Source organism: Bubalus bubalis, chromosome 10 (genome assembly GCF_019923935.1).
Source record: "Bubalus bubalis isolate 160015118507 breed Murrah chromosome 10, NDDB_SH_1, whole genome shotgun sequence".
Taxonomy (NCBI): domain Eukaryota; kingdom Metazoa; phylum Chordata; class Mammalia; order Artiodactyla; family Bovidae; genus Bubalus; species Bubalus bubalis.
The window spans coordinates 104,075,250-104,096,567 of record NC_059166.1 but is presented as its reverse complement, the minus strand read 5'-3'; the positions used below and the strand labels follow the sequence as shown (position 1 = coordinate 104,096,567).

The following is a 21,318-nucleotide window of genomic DNA, read 5'->3' as shown; positions in this document are numbered from 1 at the left end:
TTTACTGATTTAGTGAGTGATTGTAAGTAGTAGAGTAAGAAGACATTTTACTTTTATATAATTGATGGCTCATTACTAGATTAGTATTCAGTGTTTTCTGTGAATCCTGGCAACCCATTCCAGTACTCTTGCCTGGAGAATCCCCATGGACAGAGGAGCCTGGTGAGCTACAGTCCATGGGGTTGAAAAGAGTTGGACACGACTGAGCAACTAAGCACAGCACAGTGCGGATCTCACTTAAAATGGACATTCAAGGAATCCCCTGGTGGTCCATTGGTTGGGACTCCACACTTTCATTGCCAAGAGCAGGAGTTCGATCCCTGGTCAGGGAGCTAAGAGTCCAAGTCACACAGGGTGGCCAAAAAATAAATAAATAAAATAAGATGGACATTCATTTCATTTTTCTGAGTTTATATTGAATGACATCTATTTTTTTTTTACTTTTAATATATTTATTGTTTCATTTTTCCCTCCACCAGTTTGAAAATAATGTCTTACATGTTTATTGTTTTCATGGTTGCCCTAGATATTTTAATGTGCAAACAAGTTAACAATGTTTAAAATTAATCAGTATCTTTATCTTCTAGAATGTTTTAATGGTCTCATCCTTTTCTACCTAATATACTATTTTTGTCTAATAATTTGAATTTTTGCAGTCTGTAATCTCACAATTCAGACATTATTATTGTTGTTGCTTTAGTCAATGGATGTTTATTTAGATTTACTCACAGATTTGCAATATAGTATTTCATCATGCCTTCCTTGTCTGAGACGTTCCGTCTGGGACCATTTTCCATCTGCCTAATGTACATTCTTTTAGAACTTCTGTTAGTGAGAGGCATTTGCTTGGAAATGCAGTTGTGTCACCCTCATTCTCAAAAGATGACTTCACTAAGTATGGAATTCAAGTGATGCTCTCAGGACACTGAAGATATTATTCAGCTATCTTCTGACTTTCATTGTTACTGCTGAAAAGCCAGCCACTAGTCTAATAATTATTCTTTTAAATGTAATCTCTCTCTTCTTGATGACTTTAAAAAAAATAAAGTATAACATATTTTTTTTTTTTACTTTAGAGTGAATGAGCACAAATGTATCGCTTCCTGAGATTGTACAAAGTGAATAAATTCATGTAATCATCCAGTTCAGTTCAGTGGCTCAGTCGTGTCCGACTCTTTGCGACTCCATGAACCTCAGCCTGCCAGGCCTCCCTGTCCATTACTAACTCTGTCGTCCCCTTCTCCTCTTGCCCCCAATCCCTCCCAGTATTACTTGCAGTAAAAAATGAAAATAAAATCTTAACCTCACTGTAGAAGCCTCCCTTGATCATTTCCCCATCTCCCCAAGGATAGGTTCTATTTTCACATCCGTCTTTATATATCAGTTTTATCTGTTTCTGATCTGGCATTTTTTTTTCTCTTTGTCTTTGGTGTTTTTCAGATTCACTCTGCTTTATCTAGATGAGGATTTCATCTCATATATTCTGCTCAGAATTTGTTGAAGTTCCTGGAGCTGAAGTCTGGTGTCCTTTAACTGTTCTGGAAAACTCTCAGTCATTAACTTTTCCACTAAGAGGTCTTGTTTAACACCACTGGTAATAAAGAATACATGATAATAAAAAAGCAGTTTCAGGGGAGAGAATTTAGGCATGAATGCTAGTAAATATATACATAAATAAACATCATTAATTCTGAAAAGTATGAAATATTTGACCCATTAACAGAATAGATAATAATGAAAACTGACGACTTTTCTGTTAAGTAAACAAAAACTTTGTTCCCTTTACCCAAAGCCATTTGAGACTTTTTTTTAAATCACAAATTTTGAAAAGATTTTTAATGCTTTTGTTTGCATATATTGAAATGACCAGACATCTTTTCTCTTTTATTCTGTGAAATACATGGACTGATTTTTGAATATTATGCCAACCTTACTCTCCTTGGATACATCCCACTTGATCATCATGTATTACTCTTTTTTTATATATTACTGGGTTTAATTTGACAATTTTTTCTTTACCAGAAAAACTGAAATTTACTATAACAAAGTACTCCCTAAAGAAATTAAATACTAAGTAACAGTGTGGCAATTTTCTTGTATCAGAACTATTCATCATTTTAAAATATGTGTGTGTTAGTTGTTCAGTCATGTCCAACTCTTTATGATCCTAGGGACTGTAGCCCACCAGGCTCCTCCAACTATGGGGATTCTCCAGGCAAGAATACTGGTGTAGGTAGTCATTCTCTTCTCCAGGGGATCCTCCCAACCCAGGAATCAAATCTGCATCTCCTGCATTGCAGGTGGATTCTTTACCATCTGAGCCACCAGGGAAGTGCATGAATAGTTTCTGGAAAAAGAGTTATTGTTGAAGACCAAGTATTAAAATCAGTATTACATACAATATTCAAAACCTTTCATCATTCTACAACCTGGTTAATCACTTTTCTCTCCTCTGCCCCAGAACAGCCAAAGCTTCAGGTATTGAAGCCTTTCCCTGCCTATGAGTGACTTTGAATGAGAGTTAAGGAAAGCCTTGTGACAAAAGGAGTCATAGCTATTAACTCTTCTACCACTGCACTTTACATTTTTATTTTTAAAAGAATTTCTCATGAAGAACTGCCATCATTGAAATCAGAAAGACTGCTTTTATCGTTGTAATTATAACAATATTAATTATGCAGTTTATTACTATATTAAATGTAGAGGGTTTCTACTTCAAGTAAACATAATAAAATGAAATGTAAATGAGCATGTTAAGAACCAACTATTCATATTTCAAAAGGATTCTTCAATTGAAAAAGGACTAACCACAGCTTTTCTATAAAACAAGAAATCCCCATGGTTTTAAAAATAATTTAAAAAATTTAATTTAGACATAATTTTCAGGAACTCTTCTATTATACAAAACGATGCACAACTCTGCATGTATATAGATCATGCCATAAAGAAAAAGCTCATAAAAATTTCCCATTAGTTATCTAATTAACTGTGTCTATAAGAATGAACATAAACATTTGTTACAATGCATAGAAAAACACTAGAAAAATGTATGCTTATACTATTTACTGTTTACGATTCTATGTAAGGACTTTACATTGCTAGCTTCTAAAGTACAAAGAACTTTAATATGCCCATTATGCCCTTTCCTAATTGTTAATTTTTTGAAAACTTTTCTTTATAAATGATAGAAACATAAACTTCAGTTTGCCTGGTAGAATCACAGAAAATTTGAATTAGTTAAGTAAAATTTGATGACCCATAGGTAATAAATACTGCACATTACCCACAGAATCCCAGTGTCAGAATTGTGTACTGTAGGCGTCAGAGACACAGAAATCCAGGAATCTGGAGAGAATGAGGAGCTCCAAGTCCTAACCTGGGTGGAACTGTGGTTTGTGAGTGTCAGATGACTTTCAACTAACATGGGTATCTTGTAAAGAGCTGTTAAGTTCTTAGAACAAGGGAATTTTAAAATCATGGTATATTTCTTTTGAACCAATGGCCTTCTCCAACTTAGTTCTAGAATTCCTAAGTAGCTGATGTTAGTAATTCTGTTGCTTCTTTCCCAAATTTACCTTGGGTTTGGTAACATGGAGTTCTTTCACCATTTGAATATAATGCTTCTTCCATACACCCTGCTCATAGGGAGTTGGGGAGACATTGATGTACCAGTTAAACTGTAAACATTTTAGAATCCAGAGCTGATTCAGTTCAGTTAAATTCTTCCAATGCATGCTCACCTGGAAAAACAATGTTAAAAAACTATTCAGTTTACATGTCCACTTTCTCTAGGTTTTGAGTTGTCACCCTGGTACTGAGAGAACTTTACTTTTTTTCTGGAGTGGGTTGCCATGCCCTCCTCCAGGGGATCTTCCTGACCCAGGGATCGAACCCATTTCTCTGAGTTTCCTGCACTGCAGGTGGGTTATTTACCACTGAGTCACTGGGGAAGTCCATGAATGAATCAGAGCAAACATAATTTTAACTAGATAAACCAGGCCTGGAATTCACAACTAGTTTCTTTTTGATCCTTTTCCTCCAAATCACAACCAAATTACCTCCTACCTGAAGTGCTTCCTAACCAGGCAGGAGGATTTTTAAAAAAAAATTATTTATTTATTTTAATTGGAGGATAATTACTTTACAACATTATGATGGTTTTGCCACACATTGGCCATAGGTATACATGTGTCCCCTCCAACCTCAACACCACTTCCACCTCCCTCCCCATCCCTTCCCTCCAGGTTCTCACAGAGCACCGGCTTTGGGTACCCCTTTTACTTTCTTTCTTTTTTTTTTTTTTTTTAATGTTAATTCAGGCAGAATCCAAGTCAACTAATATTTATTGAGCACCTATTAACCATCCTCATCACAACCTGAAGGGTAGTATAATTAATATTCTCCTCTTGCAAATGGGGAAACTAAGCTTCAGATAAGACTTTGGAACTTCCTAAAGGTCTATGGCTATGCCAAAGCCTTTGACTGTGTGGATGACAATAAACTGTGGAAAATTCTGAAAGAGATGGGAATACCAGACCACCTGACCTGCCTCTTGAGAAATCTGTATGCAGGTCAGGAAGCAACAGTTAAAACTGGACATGGAAAAACAGACTGGTTCCAAATAGGAAAAGGAGTACGTCAAGGCTGTATATTGTCACCCTGCTTATTTAACTTATATGCAGAGTACATCATGAGAAATGCTGGGCTGGAGGAAGCACAAGCTGGAATCGAGACTGCCGGGAGAAATATCAAAGCCTCAGATATGCATATGACACCACCCTTATGGCAGAAAGTGAAGAAGAACTAAAGAGCCTCTTGATGAAAGAGGAGAGTGAAAAAGTTGGCTTAAAGCTCAACATTCAGAAAACTAAGATCATGGCATCCAGTCCCATCACTTCATGGCAAAATAGATGGAGAAACAGTGGAAACAGTGGCTGACTTTATTTTTCTGGGCTCCAAAATCACTTCAGATGGTGATTGCAGCTATGAAATTAAAATATGCTTACTCCTTTCAAGGAAAGTTATGACTAACCTAGACAGCATATTAAAAAGCAGAGACATTACTTTGCCAACAAAGGTCCATCTAGTTAAGGCTATGGTTTTTCCAGTAGTCATGTATGGATGTGAGAATTGGACTATAAAGAAAGCTGAGCACTGAAGAATTGATGCTTTTGAACTGTGGTGTTGGAGAAGACTCTTAAGAGTTCCTTGGACAGCAAGGAGATCCAACCAGTCCATCCTAAAGGAGATCATCAGTCCTGGGTGTTTATTGGAGGGACTGATGTTGAAGCTGAAACTCCATTACTTTGGCTACCTGATGCAAAGAGCTGACTCATTTGAAAAGACCCTGATGTTGGGAAAGATCGAAGGCAGGAGGAGAAGGGGATGACAGAACACGAGATGTTTGGATGGCATCACCAACTCAATGGACATGAGTTTGGGTAAACTCCAGGAGTAGGTGATGAACAGGGAGGCCTGGCATGCTGCGATTCATGGGGTCACAAAGAGTCGGACACGACTGAGTGACTGAACTGAACTGAACTGAAGGATCTCTGGGAGTCTGCATATGAAAGTTGTATGAAGGCTACAGAAACGCCAGTAAGCACATGGCTAATTTTTTTCACGATATGCTTCTGTTTTCCCTCCATTCTTATGATTTAACTAAATATAAATTTTATAAAGGGAACACAATGACTAATACCATATTGGTGTGTCCTAAATAGCCTTTAAGATTCAATAGAGCAGTAAGTATTTGTCCTGGGGACTTCCCTGATGGTCTAGTGGCTAAGATTCTATGCTTTCAGTGCATGGGGCCAGGGTTTGATCCCTGGTTAGGGAACTGGATTCACGTGCTGCAACTGACACCTGGTGCAGTGAAATTAATAATTTTTTTAAGTATTCTGTACATTCCATTTTCATAGCATTATGGTCAATCCTACACATCCAGCAAATGGTGGAGGTGACCCTATTATGTGTAGTAGTGACCCAGAGGGATGGAATGGGGAGGGAGGAGGGAGGAGGGTTCAGGATGGGGAACACATGTATACCTGTGGCGGATTCATTTTGATATTTGGCAAATCTAATACAGTTATGTAAAGTTTAAAAATAAAATAAAATTTAAAAAAAAAATAAAATAATAAAATAATTTATTCCAGGTTTTAAATAAGTCTTAGTAGAAACTAGAGTCAAGTCCATATATAAAGTTGAGACTAGGCATTCCATGTCTCTTATGAAGAATTGCAGAGATGATAGCTAATCTTCACATTCATTTCATCCTTGGAAAACTGGCCTCTTTTTCAAGGTTAACTCAATAATAAATAATGTTTGAGTGCCCCCAAAAGGAGCAGAACAGTCTGTAATGGAACTCGCTACCCATCCATCTGTTTATCTGTCTCTCTTCCTCCCTCCTTCCATCCATTGTGTATGGAGTTTCTATTACGTCCAGGATTATTTTATGGGCTGAAGATAAGACATGTAGGGGAGATGGAAGCAGAAGGGGGCACAATTAGGAGAAACAGTAGATTCAGGATCTAGATGGAGGAAACAGCTTAGAGGATCTGATACAACACTGCAGGCAGAAACAGAGATCATAACCACTTTGTGCAACCCAGAATGAAACTACACTGCCCTTAATCCTCAAATGGTTAGTTAATTCAATCAAGATGTGGAGTTTGGGAGGGAGGGGATGGGGAGAAAGTTTTTCTCAATTCTCACCCTTTTCCTCTCTTGACTTAGATCGGCTTTAGACCTGGGTAGTTAAGTAGGGGTTCCCCTCCCACACTGGGGATAGATTAAATTTTGCTTTGTTTTTTATTTTTGCTGCTTTTTGTTTGTTTAAAACTAAATAGGAATGAGGAAACTTGAGGGTAGGTAAGCTCTTTCAAAACTGTAAGACAACCCCCACCACATTTTTAAACAGCTCAAAGCTCATCTTGGTGCAATTACTTTATTGTTTACTTTAAATCTAGCTAAAGAACAATTGCCTCACAGTCAGTTCTGGGAATAAAATACAATGCTGAAATCTACGAAGATTGACATATGGTACACATAGATGATAAAATTATCTATTCAGTATCACATCTCCCTGGAATGATAACATTCTCACCGTGAAAAACATGGAAAATTCTGAGAAACCTGAAGAAAAACAATAACCAGAACCCTGTCAATCAGAGATGACCAAACATTATCAACAAGCTGGTAGAGTTATTTTCCTTTATGTTTTTCAGGTATATATGAAAGCAAAATTGGGAAACTGTATGCAATTTAAAATCATGCTTTCTTCATTTTACACATAATAAGCATCTCTGTTCTTCCAAAACATGTTTTCTAATGACTGCCTAATAATTCATTATATCACGGAATGATACTCTATTACTGGGCATTTAAAACACTTTTTTTTTTAAACAAACTCTTTCAATTTTAGAATAATATGTGTACATCAATACTAAATTCAAAGATACCAAGGGGCACACTGTAAAAAAAAAATGTAAAAGGAAAAAAGGCTCTCTCATCCTTTTCATCTAGCCACTCATTTCCCTCCCTGAATGTAACCATTGTTACTGGCTTCTTGTGTGCCATCCAGAACGGTAACAAATATGGATACATTCTTTTATTCTTTCAAAGTGGTAGGATAATTCTGCACCTTTGTTGTTTTATTGATGATATATTGAGGAGATATAGTTGCAACCAGTCTTCTATTAGCAGACATTTCCATTCTTTCCAACCTTTTGCTACTACAAACAATGATGCAATATTCTTATATAGACATAAATTTTGCATGTGTTGAAGTATACCCATCTGACAAATTCCAAGAAGTGGAACTACTGGCCAAAGGTAATCTTATTTTTTGTTTAATTAAAAAAATTTTGTTTTAAGTTTTTAGCCATGTCTTTTGGCATGCAGGATCTCAGTTCCCCGACCAGGGATCAAACTCACACCCTTGGTAGTGAAAGCCACTGGATCACCAGGGAATGTCCAGGAATCTTTATTTAAAAATTGGGTACTACCAAATTGCTCTCCTTGGTGTTTGCATCAATTTATCTATGAAGGTGCAACATATGAAGGTGCTGGTTTCCCCATACCCCAACAATATAAAATATTATCATTAAAAAAGAAACTAAAAAAAGAAAAAAAGAAACTCAATCCATCTGAGTCACAAATGATGGCATGGAAATGAGGCTAAGCATTTTATCTATTTGAGAAATATCTGCTTTTCTTTCTGTGAACTATTTGTTCACTTCCTTTGCTCATTTTTCTGCTAGGTTTTGCTTTTTTTTTTTTCCTTCTTAACATAGATTTATAGTTGTTCTTTAAAAAATAAGAAAATTACCCCTTTGCTGGCAACATATTTTTCCCCTGTTTATTTTAATTTCTTTTTGGCCACAGTGCAGCAGCTTGTGGGTTCTTAGTCTCCTGGCCAGGGCCTGAACCTGAGCCCTCATCAGTGAAAGCACTGAGTCCTAACCACTCCCAGGGAGTTTCCTCCTGTTTACTGTTTGTATTTATTTACAGCTTTCTTCTCTATGGAGAAAATTTTAACTTTTATAATCACAACTTAAAATCTTGCTTTCTTTATTTATAAAGCATATATAATATATATACAAAATATATAAAATAAATAAAGCAAGATTTTAAGTTATACATTTTCTTTTGAGGCTCTGAATATTATAGATTACTCACAAAGTCTTCGTTCCCTAGATTTCCTTTAATTACATTTTTTTCCCCTTTAGTCATGCCTGGTGGCTTACAGGATCTTAGTTCCCCAAACAGGGATTGAACTTCTGCCCTCAGCAGTGAAAGAACAGAGACTTAACCACTGGACCAGGGATTTCCTTCCTTTGAGTAGGAAATGGTTGCCTATAATTTAATATCAATCTTTTATTCTTCTAGAATTTTTTTCCAGATACTGCCCGATTGTCCCAATACCAATTATTAAATATGTCATCTATCTTACTGCATTCATTTTCTTAATTTTTTTTCATTTTCTTAATTTTAAAAAATAAAGTTACCATGTGAATGCACAGTAACAGGTAATTTCTGGTCTTTCTAGACTATGAAAAGAAATCAACAAAATGACTATCAATTTTATATCTTAAAAAATATACTTGAATACACCATGGAACTACTTGTAAGAAAATAATGGTCAGGTGCTTTTCCAACCTGTGAGCACATTTGCCTACTCTGAACTCCTTTAGTCTCACATGCTTCTGTATTTATCACATTAGCACCTTATTTCATGCTTTTCTATTTATGAATGGCCTGCACTCTACATTTTAAGTTTTACTATGGTCCTCTGCTGTGCAATATAAGACTATTCTCCTGATGAACCATTATATACATGTGTATATATTTCCCCAACTGGCTAATGCTATTTTATGGACACTTAGAGATGGCTTACTTTTTCTCCCTTTTGAGCACTAAGTGCACAGCCAGACACAAAGAGACGGAGGCCAATCCATACTGTGCAAACGAAACGTAGTGAGCGTCTTGGCAGTGCTTGGTTTTGTATATGTGCTTTCTTTTTTTCCTCAAGTTTCAGTGTTTTCTAGGCTGTCTTTACAAAACACCAAACCCTGCTTCTTTATCTGTGCCTGTGAACAGTGACAAAGGCTTCGGGGGTCCAGGAAAGAAAAGATGTATAAAGATAACACCTCTGGGAGCTTGGTAGTAAAATCCAGAGCTTCTGCTGGAATTTTCTCTTGAAGCTTTCAACAGCAGAACATTTGCTGTGACAGGGAGCAGCATTCTAACAGGACTGTCAGGATTCTTCTCCTCTGAGTGTCCGTCCATTTGTCAAACTGGAAAAAAAAAAAAGCTCCAGGTTTAGTCTGACACCAGAGACGCATTATGAAAGAGATAAAGAACTGCATGGAAAGTGAGTTTAGTAACTTATTCTTAACGAATTGCATGCATTTCTTTCCCTAACAAGTACACCCCATGTTTTGCCACCTACCTGTTCTTTCTCACATTTGTGTGTGTGAGCCCAAGCAAGGCCGGTGTGGACATAGATGTGCACTTGACCTCAAAACTTGGAGTTACAGAAAAATATGGGAGCTGGTCATAGTCATAAACTGAGAATATATACAGACTTGTAAAATGTAGATCTTTAACTTATGATGGGGCTATATCCCAATTAATTCATCCTAAGTTGAAAATATCATAAATTAAAAATGCATGTAATACACTTAACCTACCAAACATCTAGCTTAGCCCAGTCTACCTTAACGTATTCAGAACGCTTACATGAACCCTGATGATTGTTGCTGTTGTTTAGTTGCTCGGACATGTCCAACTGTTTTGCAACTCCATAGACTGTAGCTCACCAGGCTCCTGTGTCCATGGGATTTTCCAGGCAAGAATACTGGAGTGGGTTGCCGTGCCCTCCTCCATGGGATCTTCCTGACCCAGGAATCAAACCTGAGTCTCCTGCATTGACAGGGGTAATCTTTATCACTGAGCCACCAGGGAAGCCCTCACATGAACCTACAGTTGGGCAAAATTATCTACCACAAAGCCTAATAAAGCATTTACTAGTTCATATAATTTATTGACTACTATACCTGGAGAAGGGAATGGCAAGCCACTCCAGTATTCTTGCCTGGAGAGTTCCATGGACAGCGGAGCCTGGTGGGCTACAGTCCATGGGGTTGCACAGAGTTGGACACGACTGATGCAACTTATGCAACTGATGGCAAAAAGTGAAGAGGAACTAAAAAGCCTCTTGATGAAAGTGAAAGTAGAGAGTGAAAAAGTTGGCTTAAAGCTCAACATTCAGAAAACGAAGATCATGGCATCTGGTCCCATCACTTCATGGGAAATAGATGGGGAAACAGTGGAAACAGTGCCAGAATTTATTTTTCTGGGCTTCAAAATCACTACAGATGGTGACTGCAGCCATGAAATTAAAAGGCACTTACTCCTTGGAAGGAAAGTTATGACCAACCTAGATAGCATATTTAAAAGCAGAGACATTACTTTGCCAACAAAGGTTCGTCTAATCAAGGCTATGGTTTTTCCTGTGGTCATGTATGGTTGAGAGAGTTGGACTATGAAGAAGGCTGAGCACCGAAGAATTGATGCTTTTGAACTGTGGTGTTGGAGAAAACTCTTGAGAGTCCCTTGGACTGCAAGGAGATCCAACCAGTCCATTCTGAAGGAGATCAGCCCTGGGATTTCTTTGGAAGGAATGATGCTAAAGCTGAAACTCCAGTACTTTGGCCACCTCATGCGAAGAGTTGATTCATTGGGAAAGACTCTGATGCTGGGAGGGATTGGGGGCAAGAGGAGAAGGAGATGACAGAGGATGAGATGGCTGGATGGCATCACTGACTCAATGGACATGAGTCTCAGTGAATTCCGGGAGTTGGTGGTGGACAGGGAGGCCTGGCGTGCTGTGATTCATGGGGTCGCAAAGAGTCGGACATGACTGAGCGACTGATCTGATCTGATCTGATGCAACTTAGCATGTACACAAGCACACTGAATGTGAAACCAGAATGGCTGTCTGGGTACTGATGGTTTTAAGAGTATTTGGCCTGTACTCTGGTGACCGAGTGGCTGACTGGGAGCTGTGGCTCACTGGCTGCCCAGCACCATAAATGAGTATCCTACTGCACATGGCTAGCCACCCCTCCCCCAAAAAAAAAAAAAAATACAAAATTTTAAATATGGTGTCCACTGAACGTCTATCACTTTTGCATCACTGTAAAGCCAAAAAGTTGCTAAGCCAAAGCATCTTAAGCCATGGACTGTCTGTACAACCTTAAGAGAACACACCTGGGCAGTCAGTCTCCCCACACAGTTGCTACATCAGCTCATTAGTGATTAGAACTCCAGGACCAGAAACAAACCTTTGTGTTCACAATTAAAGATAAGGCAATACAAGCAAATATCTCTGAGAAGGGGGAGTATATGGTTAAAGTCGTGTGTGTGTGTGTGTGTGTGTGTTCTCAGTCACTCACTCTTGTCTGACTCTTTGCTGAGCCCACTAGGCTCCTCTGTCTATGGTATTTTCCAGGCAAGAATACTGGGATGAGGTGCCATTTTCTAGTCCAAGGGATCTTCCCGACCCAGGGACCGAACTTGTGTCTTTTGGGTCTCCTGCACTGGCAGGTGGATTCTTTACCACTAGCACCACCTGGGAAGCCCCAGTTAAAGTCCCGCTGCTGCTGCTGCTAAGTCACTTCAGTCGTGTCCGACTCTGTGCGACCCCCATAGACGGCAGCCCACCAGGCTCTCCCGTCCCTGGGATTCTCCAGGCAAGAACACTGGAGTCGGTTGCCATTTCCTTCTCCAATGCATGAAGGTGAAAAGAGAAAATGAAGTTGCTCAGTTGTGTCTGACTCTTAGCAACCCCAGGGACTGCAGCCTATCAGGCTCCTCCGCCCATGGGATTTTCCAGGCAAGAGTACTGGAGTCGGGTGCCATTGCCTTCTTCAAGTTAAAGTCCTACTAATATGTAAATGATTGATATGATTGGAAAGGAAAAGTTGATAGGAGGACCTGGAAAAAAAAAAAAGAGTGCCAGAGACAGGAAGTACATGCCAAAGCAATCTGGGGCATACCAAACAAACGCTTGGGTTACTTCACAATTTTCCCCAGTGATGACCCCAAACCAGTCCCAAGATTAGTGACTGATCAAAGATGAGAGCGTGAGAGCTGGCCAAAATCAAAAGAAAGGTTCTTATGGCAACAGCCAGCAGCAGAAGGAGCTGTTATCAGAGTCTAAATCTCTGTTTTTCTTCTTTAGTCCATTAGAGAAGAGAAAACAGGAAAGTTTGGGGCTACTTGTATTTTATACGCTATTGCATTTTACCAATAGATATTTGTTAGTTATTACAAAGTAATCAGAATTTTATAATACTTTAGTTTTAATCATAAAATATATTGACCACCTAAAAAGGCAGGAAAGTGAAGTTGTGTCCAACTCTTTGCGACCCCATGGACTGTAGCCTATCAGGCTCCTCCATCCACGGGATTTTCCAGGCAAGAGTGCTGAAGTGGATTGCCATTTCCTTCTCCAGGGGATCTTCCCAACCCAGGAATCGAACCCAGGTCTCCCGCATTGCATGCAGATGCTTTTACCATCTGAGCCACCAGGGAAGCCCTTAAAAAAAAAAAAAAAAGGCATATAAAGTAAAAATGTATTTTAAGCTTTATGACAAGTCAATTTCTTTGTAATCATAGGATCTATTTTTTTTTAATTAGTTGGAGTACTTCCTGATTAAAATCATTCACTGTGGGACTTCCCTGGAAGTCCAGTGGTTAAGAATCTGCCAGTGCAGTGGACATGGGTTCCATCCCTGGTCTGGGATGATTCCACATGCTGCAAGGCAAGGAAGCCTGAGAGCCACAACTGCTGAGCCCACATGCCATAGCAACTGAAGCCCAAGCACCCTAGAGCCTGTGCTCTGCAACAAGAGAAGCCACTGCAGTAGGAAGACTGCATACTGCAAGTAGGGAGGAGTGGTCCCATGCTCACGACAACTAGAGATAGCCCGCACACAGCAACGAAGACCCAGCTCGGCCATAAATAAATAAATAAATAAAAAGAATCTGCCTTCCAATGCAAGGGACTAGGGTTGATACCTGCTCGGGGAACCAAGATCCCACATGCCACAACTAGAGAAAGCCTGTGTGCTGCAACAAAGACCCAGTGTAGCCAAACCAAAGAATTTTAAATAAAACAAAAACTATTCACTGTTACCAGATCTTTTCAGTGCTCATCAATCTCACTTTAGACACTATCATTCAAGGGGGAGGGGGACTCTCAAGTGAAAAAAATAAAAACAAAAAAACATCAGAAACCTTAACTTACAAATAAGTGAATAAAATGTATTCATGTATGAATGTTCCCAGATTTCCTCTTGGCCTGTTTCTTCACAGTCCATATTTCTAACTAACATGAGACTTCTTTCCTTTGGGAATGGGTTATTAGAGTGATAGAGAAGCCAGACCAGAGTGGTGAGGGCCAGGGGAAGGACCAGCCCATGATGCTGCGGTGATCTCTAAAACAAGGAGCCAGTGGGGGGCATATGGAGACAAGAGAGCTGCAGGGTTTTGGCGTGTAGGCAGTTTGTGGCAGTTCAGACTGTAACTGCTTTTCTAGCAGTTATACAGTGTGAGAGAACTGGGGAATGAAGAAAGGGGATCTGGTAAGAAGTGTTATGAGTTCTGAATTGGGTCCCCTGTGATTTTTCTTTGAAAGACAACATGAAAATTGGTACTCATCTTTAAAATTACTCTGGGCAGTGCTACGTGCTACTCTGTAGAAACTGAGCTATGTTGGGACCCAGGATGATTAGGGAAGAAATTTTTATGGGATATAATTATCACTACAGTAAATCAGAAATAACCCCAAATGCCTCACAATAGTGAATCAGCCCAGCAACATGATAAGAGAAAATATGGCATTAAGGCTGCATGGGGGCTTTGGGAGTGAAGCCATTCAGAGTCTCACTAAGAATCTCTTAATTTCTTCCTTTATACATTGATTGAATAATTATATGTAAATTTAGAGTTACTGGGAAGATTAAATAAATGAAAATATGTATAAAATTCCTAAAAGAGTGTATGACTCTTTGTACTCATGGTAGCTAATATTATAAACAGTGGTCCCCAAACTTTTTGGCACCAGGGACCAGTTTCATAGAAGAGAATTTTTCCACGGACGGGGGGAACAGGCAGGGAGGGATGGCTTCGGGGTGATTCAAGCACATTATATTTTGTTGTAGTTCAGTTGCTTAGTCATATCCGACTCTGCAACTCCATGGGCTGTAGCATGCCAGACTTCCCTGTCCTTCGCCATCTCCTGGAGCTGGCTCACACTCACCTCCATTGGGTCAGTGATGTTTTCCTACCCTCTGGTCATCTGTCGTCCCCTTCTCCTCCTGCCTTTAATCTTTCCCAGCATTAGTCTTTTCTAATGAGTTGGCTCTTCATATCCGGTGGCCCAAGTATGGAGTTTCAGCTTCAGCATCAGTCCTTCCAATGAATAGTCAGGACTGACTTCCTTTAGGATTGACTGGTTTGATCTCCTTGCAGTTCAAGGGACTCTCAAGAGTCTTCTCCAACACTACAGTTCAAAAGCATCAATTCTTCATCGCTCAGCCTTCTTTATGGTTCAACTCTCACATCTATACATGACTATTGGAAAAACTACGGCATTACATTTATTGTGCACTTTATTTCTAATGTGATGCCACTGCTGATCTGATGAGAGGTACCAATGGGTCTGTGGCCCAGAGGTTGGGGACCACTGTTATAAAATATCATAGTGATGTTAAAAATAATAAGCATGAGGGGAAAATCATTAGATATACAATAATTAAATTACAAAGCATAAAGTTACCATGTTTGTACATTAACAAGGACAGGAAGCATATTTGCAAGGACTGAGGTCAGCTCAATTATTGTCATGGATGCCCAGAAGAAGAGAACAGGCTCAGATTGAAGAAGAGTGATTTAGAATGAATATAAAAGAACCTTAGGATTATAAAGCACTGAAGAAATCTATAAAAGAAAACATTCAAACCTTTTCCTCCAGAGATTAAAAAGATAATTACATTGAGTTCTCATTTATTTCCCTGATTATAACAGTCAAAGATAATTTATATTTGGCTTTGATAGGTATTCTTTGCCTTGGGGGTTTCTCCTTTCTAATTGTGTATATTTAGTCTAATAGAAAATGAATTTGCATTCTTTGAACTTCTACCAGTTGAAGGTGGGTAGATGACTGAGAAGAATGCTTAACAGCTGGGGGAAATCCCCTTGGAATTTAAAAGGTGCTGGGAATTATCCCAAAAGTAGATAATCCATGGAAGAATTAACTGTACATGAATTTGGTAATCACCCAGTATCTTTCTCTTTTTTTTTTTAAATTTCTAAATTGAAGCATTGTTATTTTACAATGTTTTATGTATCTAGCATAGTGATTTATATATGTACACACACACACACACACACACACACACACACATATTCTGTTTTAGATTCTTTTCCACTGTAGGTTATAATAAGATATTGGATATAGTTCCTTGTGCTATACAGTAGGTTCCTGTTTTTTTTTTTCCAAATCTATTATATATATATATATATTTATATATATATATATATATATATATATATATATATATATAGTATATATATGTACTTGTCCCACATCTCTTGCTTCAGCTCTTCAAGAAAAAAGAGCCATACCATAACAGCCAGGGATTTAATGTGTGAGGCAGGGGAGCAGCTAGGACCGTTTTCTTATCCTAGTACCATGTATGATACCTCATTTTACAGTTAGTTCCTTTTTAATATTAATAGCATATATAATTAGTATACGACATTCTGCTATATTATTTTATGCTATACTATCTTATATGACTATCACTGGTGACTCAGTGGAAAAGAATATGCCTGCCAAGTAGGAGACAGGGGGTCAACTCCTGGGTCAGGAAGATCCCTTGAAGAAGGAAATGGCAACTGGCTCCAGTATTCTTGCTTGGGAAATCACATGGACAGAGGAGCCTGGTGGATTTACAGTCCACGGGGTCGCAAAAGACTCAGACACAACTTAGTGACTAAACAGCAACAATACTATCATATCATATCATAATTATATTTTATAGTTACTTTGGGATTTCTTGACAATAGGATTGTGAAAATCCCATTTTCAGAGTAGTTGTTACAAGGATTCTTGCTGCACTTTCAAGATGTGAGGACCATTGCTAGGGCATCAGCGCCACTCATCTCACACCAAATGGCAAGGAAAGGAAAGTTCTCAGGCAGTGAGGTCAAGATGAAGGAAGAGGCTGTTATTTTTTTTTTTTTTTTTTTTTTTGCTTTTTGGTTATATTATCCTGGGCTTCACTGGTGGCTCAGCTGGTATAGAATCTGTCTGCAATGCAGGAGACCTGGGTTTGATCCCTGGGTTGGGAAGATCCCCTGGAGAAGGAAATGGCAACCCACTCCAATATTCTTGCTTGGAAAATCCCATGGACAGAGGAAGTTGGCAGGCTACATACAGTTCATGGGGTCACAAAAGAGTCAGACACGACTGAGCATGCACACATGGCTAAATATAAAATACTTTTTGGATTGTCTATCATTGAATAGGTTTCACATTACATCTTGCCCCTTACTATCCAGATTGTTTTTAAAAGTGACTTTACTTCTAATATGAGATTGAGCTTTAAAGCCAATACTTGACTCCTACAATGAAAATCCCAAGTAATGCTAAGTTTAAAAATCAGTATCCTTGGGCTTTCCTGGTGGCTCAGTGGTAAAGAATCTACCTGCCAACGCAGGTAACATGGGTTTGATCCCTGATCTGGGAAGATCCTACATGCAGTGGAGCAACTAAGCCCGTGTGCCACAACTACTGAGCCTGTGTTGATCCCACGCGCCACAACTTAAATGAGAAGGCTCTAGAGCCCAATCTCTGCAACAAGAGAAGCCCTGGCAATGAGAAGCTTGCACACCACAACTAGAGAAAAGCCTGTGCAGTGAGGAAGACTCAGCACAGCCATAAATAAAGGAAAAAAAAAAAAACCTGTATGCTTACTTCTCTCCTTTCTTTTTTTATTGAAAACACATTCATTATGCTATCAATCTGTTATGTTCTTCATAAAACACACAGACAAATAAAGCCTAAAACCTAAAATGGAAAGAGAAAACTGAATAAAAATAAACTGGAAATATCCCCTTCAAACTTAATTCCTGTGGCTTTCATGGAGGTATAAAGATTATCATATGATCTAATGAATTTATGGAATAAGTTTGTTGTTGGGCAAAAGAGAAAAACCAGTATCATTTATTCATTTAGAAAATATTTATTTATTTATTATTTTTTTTAGAAAATATTTATTAAATGCCTGATAGCATCCAGCAATGTACAACAAGGAGCATGGTAAAACCATGCCTGACCCTGTAGTTTGGCTGATTGGAGTAGAGAGATAATTAGTGATCTTTGCAAATATCAGTGACCTTTGAAATATATGCTTCTATTAGTTATAGTAAAAGAAAAGAATTAACAAGATCTTTTTAAAAGTTTGAAGACCTTGAATTTTATCCAGGGTGATATTTAAAATGTTTAAAAACTGGCAATGCTACCAAGCAATCAAAATAGGCAGAGGCTGGTCAGCCATACCAATAAATTCTGCCTGAACATTAGCCCTGGTTATATTAATTTAGGGATTTCCATTCATAGTAAGTAGAATGAAAATGCAAATATAGTCATTTTAAATATGTCCCTTTTTATTTTATCTATTTGCTTATTTTATAAGTCTCTTTTTTAAGTTGTTGGTAACAAAGTTAGTTTAAAAAACACAAATACAATATGAGAAAAACTTAGCTAGATTTTAAATTCCAGGTATTTCTCATTTTGCCATTTTTAGTGAATGTATTTTATAAAATGTTATTATTATTTTGAATAGATATTACCTTCACATGATTAAAAACATTCACATGATTAAAAATTCAAAAGACACAAAAGGCTCTCCAGGTAAGAGTCTCTTCCACCCTTTAGACAGCTTTCCTGTCTGAAGGAAATCAATATTGCCCTTTTCTTGTAAAAGTAAAAAGTAAAGTGAAGTTGATCAGTCATGTCCAACTCTTTGTGACCCCACAACTGTAACCTGCCAGGCTCCTCTGTCCATGGGGTTTTCCAGGCAAGAATACTGGAATGGGTTGCCATTTCTTTCTCCAGGGGATATGTAAAGTCTTCCAGAAACATTGTGTACATGACTTTTTTTCCTTCTTTAGGTTAGTAAATATTTTTAGACTGGAGCTTGTAGACCAGCACAGAAAAGAAGTGGTGACTGAATCAGACAAACAAGAACAGTAAGATACAGAGCTTTATGATGGATTGAATGTTTATGTCACCCCTAATTCCTAAACTGAAACCCTAACCCTGTGGTAATGACCCAGGGAGGTAGGTGGGGCCTTTGAGAGGATTAGGTCATGAGGGAGAGCATTCATATATGGGATGGCGAGCATCCATGCTTAGTCGCTCAGTTGTGTCTGACTCTTTGCGACCCCATGGATTGTAGCCCACCAGGCTTCTCTGTTGATGGGATTTCCCAGGCAAGAATACTGGAGTGGGTTGCCACTTCCTACTTCAGGGGATCTTCCTGACCCAGGGAGTGAACCAGAGTTTCCTGATTGACAGGCAGATTCTTTACCACTGAGCCACCAGGGAAGCCCTCATGAATGGGTTTAGTGTCCTAAAGAGACTACAGAGTGATTTGTTAGGCCTTTTGTCATGTGAAGACACATGGAGAGTCTCTGAGCCAGAAAGCAGGTGTCCACCAGACACCGAGTCTGCTAGCACCTTAATCTTGGACTTTCCAGCCTCTAGAACTATGAGAAATAAATTTTCTGCTGTTTATAAGCCCCCGCCCCCACCAGTGTTTTGTTATAGCACCTGGAATGGACTAAGACATACGGGAAAATGAATCTCAGTAACTCACAGGGTAGGATATTCTGTCTACTGCTATATTCTGGGGCAAAGATGCTCCCTTAAAAGGAAAGAAGGCTTTGGCTGTATGCTTTACAGATGGACTATTTCAAGTTCATTATATACATCTAGAGTTAAAGAAATCAAAGCATAATTTTTTAAAAGGGATCCTGATTTGTTTTGTTTTGTTTTTTTTTTTTAATTAAGGTACAATTCATACACCACACCACCCAGCATTTTCGTATATTCACAAGGCTGTAAAGCCAGCACTACTGTCTAATTTCAGAACGTTTTCATTACCCACCAAAATAAATTCCATACCCATTACAGTCAGTCACTCCTCCCCTGCTCCCTGGCCCCTAGAAACCACTCATCTATTTTCTGTCTGTATGGATTTGTCTATTTTGAATATTTCATATAAATGGAATCATATACTAGATGGCTTTGGTCTCTGGTTTCTTTCACTCAGTATACCATGTTCAAAGTTTATGTTGTAGCATATATCAGTACTTCATTCTTTTTTCTTGCCCATGCTTTTTAAAATTTAACAATTTTTAAGTGTACAGTTCAGTGACATGATGCACACTCACATTGCTGTGCAACATCCCCACCATCTGTCTGCAGAACTGTTTTTAAAACTCAAGCTGAAACTCTACCTGATAAATAAAGCCCCTATTTCTTTGTAACCTCTATTTTACTTTCTTTCTCTGTGAATTTGCCTATTCTAAGAACTTCATAAAAGTGGAATCAAACAATATTGGTCCTTTTGTGTCTGGTTTATTTCGCGTAGCACAATGTCTTCAAAGTTCATTCATGAGTAGTTTGAAACAGAACTGCCTTTCATTTTAAGGCTGAATACTATTGCATTGTTTGGCTAGACCCCATTTTGTTTATCCATTTCTCACCAAGTAGACATTTGGGTGTTTACTTTTTTGATGATTATGAATAACGCCACTGTGAACATTAGTGTACACATTTTTGTATGACCATGTTTCCAGTTCTCTTGGGTGGAAGAGACTCTCAATGAGACTGTAGAGGAATTTGATGAGCAATACACATTAGCCAGAGATGGATACAGTAAGTCCCCTCATACAAACATTTGAGTTTCGAACTTTCAAAGATGGAATGTGTGTTCACATGTCCAATCACATTAGTTCATGCGTCTGGTGTGCACGGTCATGTGTGTCCATCCTTTACAGGTGGCTGTGCTTTTGTGTACTTTACAGTACAGTAGAGCAGTTTTTTAATTTCAAGCCCAGGATGTCTGGAAGCAAGCTTACAAACAGCGGGGTGTAGCCAGTTGTGTTAGTTGGGTACCGAGGCTGACTGTGTTGGATTTATGATCAAATTGGACCTATGAATTCACTTTTGGAACAGGACTCATTCATACAGAGTGGACTTACTGTACTTTGATCATGGACAATGGTCATTGAGACTGTGTTTCCTTTGAGGAAGTGTGAAAGTAACTTAGATATGGATATATAGATTTATATACATTCCTTTGTTAATGTTCTTTTTCATTATGGTTTATTCCAGGATACTAGATATAGTTCCCTGTGCTATACAGTAGGATCTTGTTGCTTAGCCATTCTAAATGTAATAGCTTGCATCTACCAACCCACTTTCACTTTACACTTTCATGCATTGGAGAAGGAAATAGCAACCCACTCCCGTGTTCTTGTCTGGAGAATCCCAGGGACAGGGGAGCCTGGTTGGCTGCCATCTATGGGGTTGCACAGAGTCGGACACGACTGAAGTGACTTAGCAGCAGCAACCAACCCCAAACTCCTGATCTGTCCTGCTCCCTCCTCTCCTCCTGCTTGGCAACCACAAGTCTGATCTCTACATCTGTGAGTCTGTTTCTGTTTTGAGGG

At 38.7% G+C, this 21,318-nt stretch overlaps 1 pseudogene; it reads right to left on the bottom strand.

Moving 5' to 3' along the window:
• Positions 1-21,318, bottom strand: part of LOC102401831 — a 75,759-nt pseudogene that overhangs the window by 39,596 nt on the left and 14,845 nt on the right.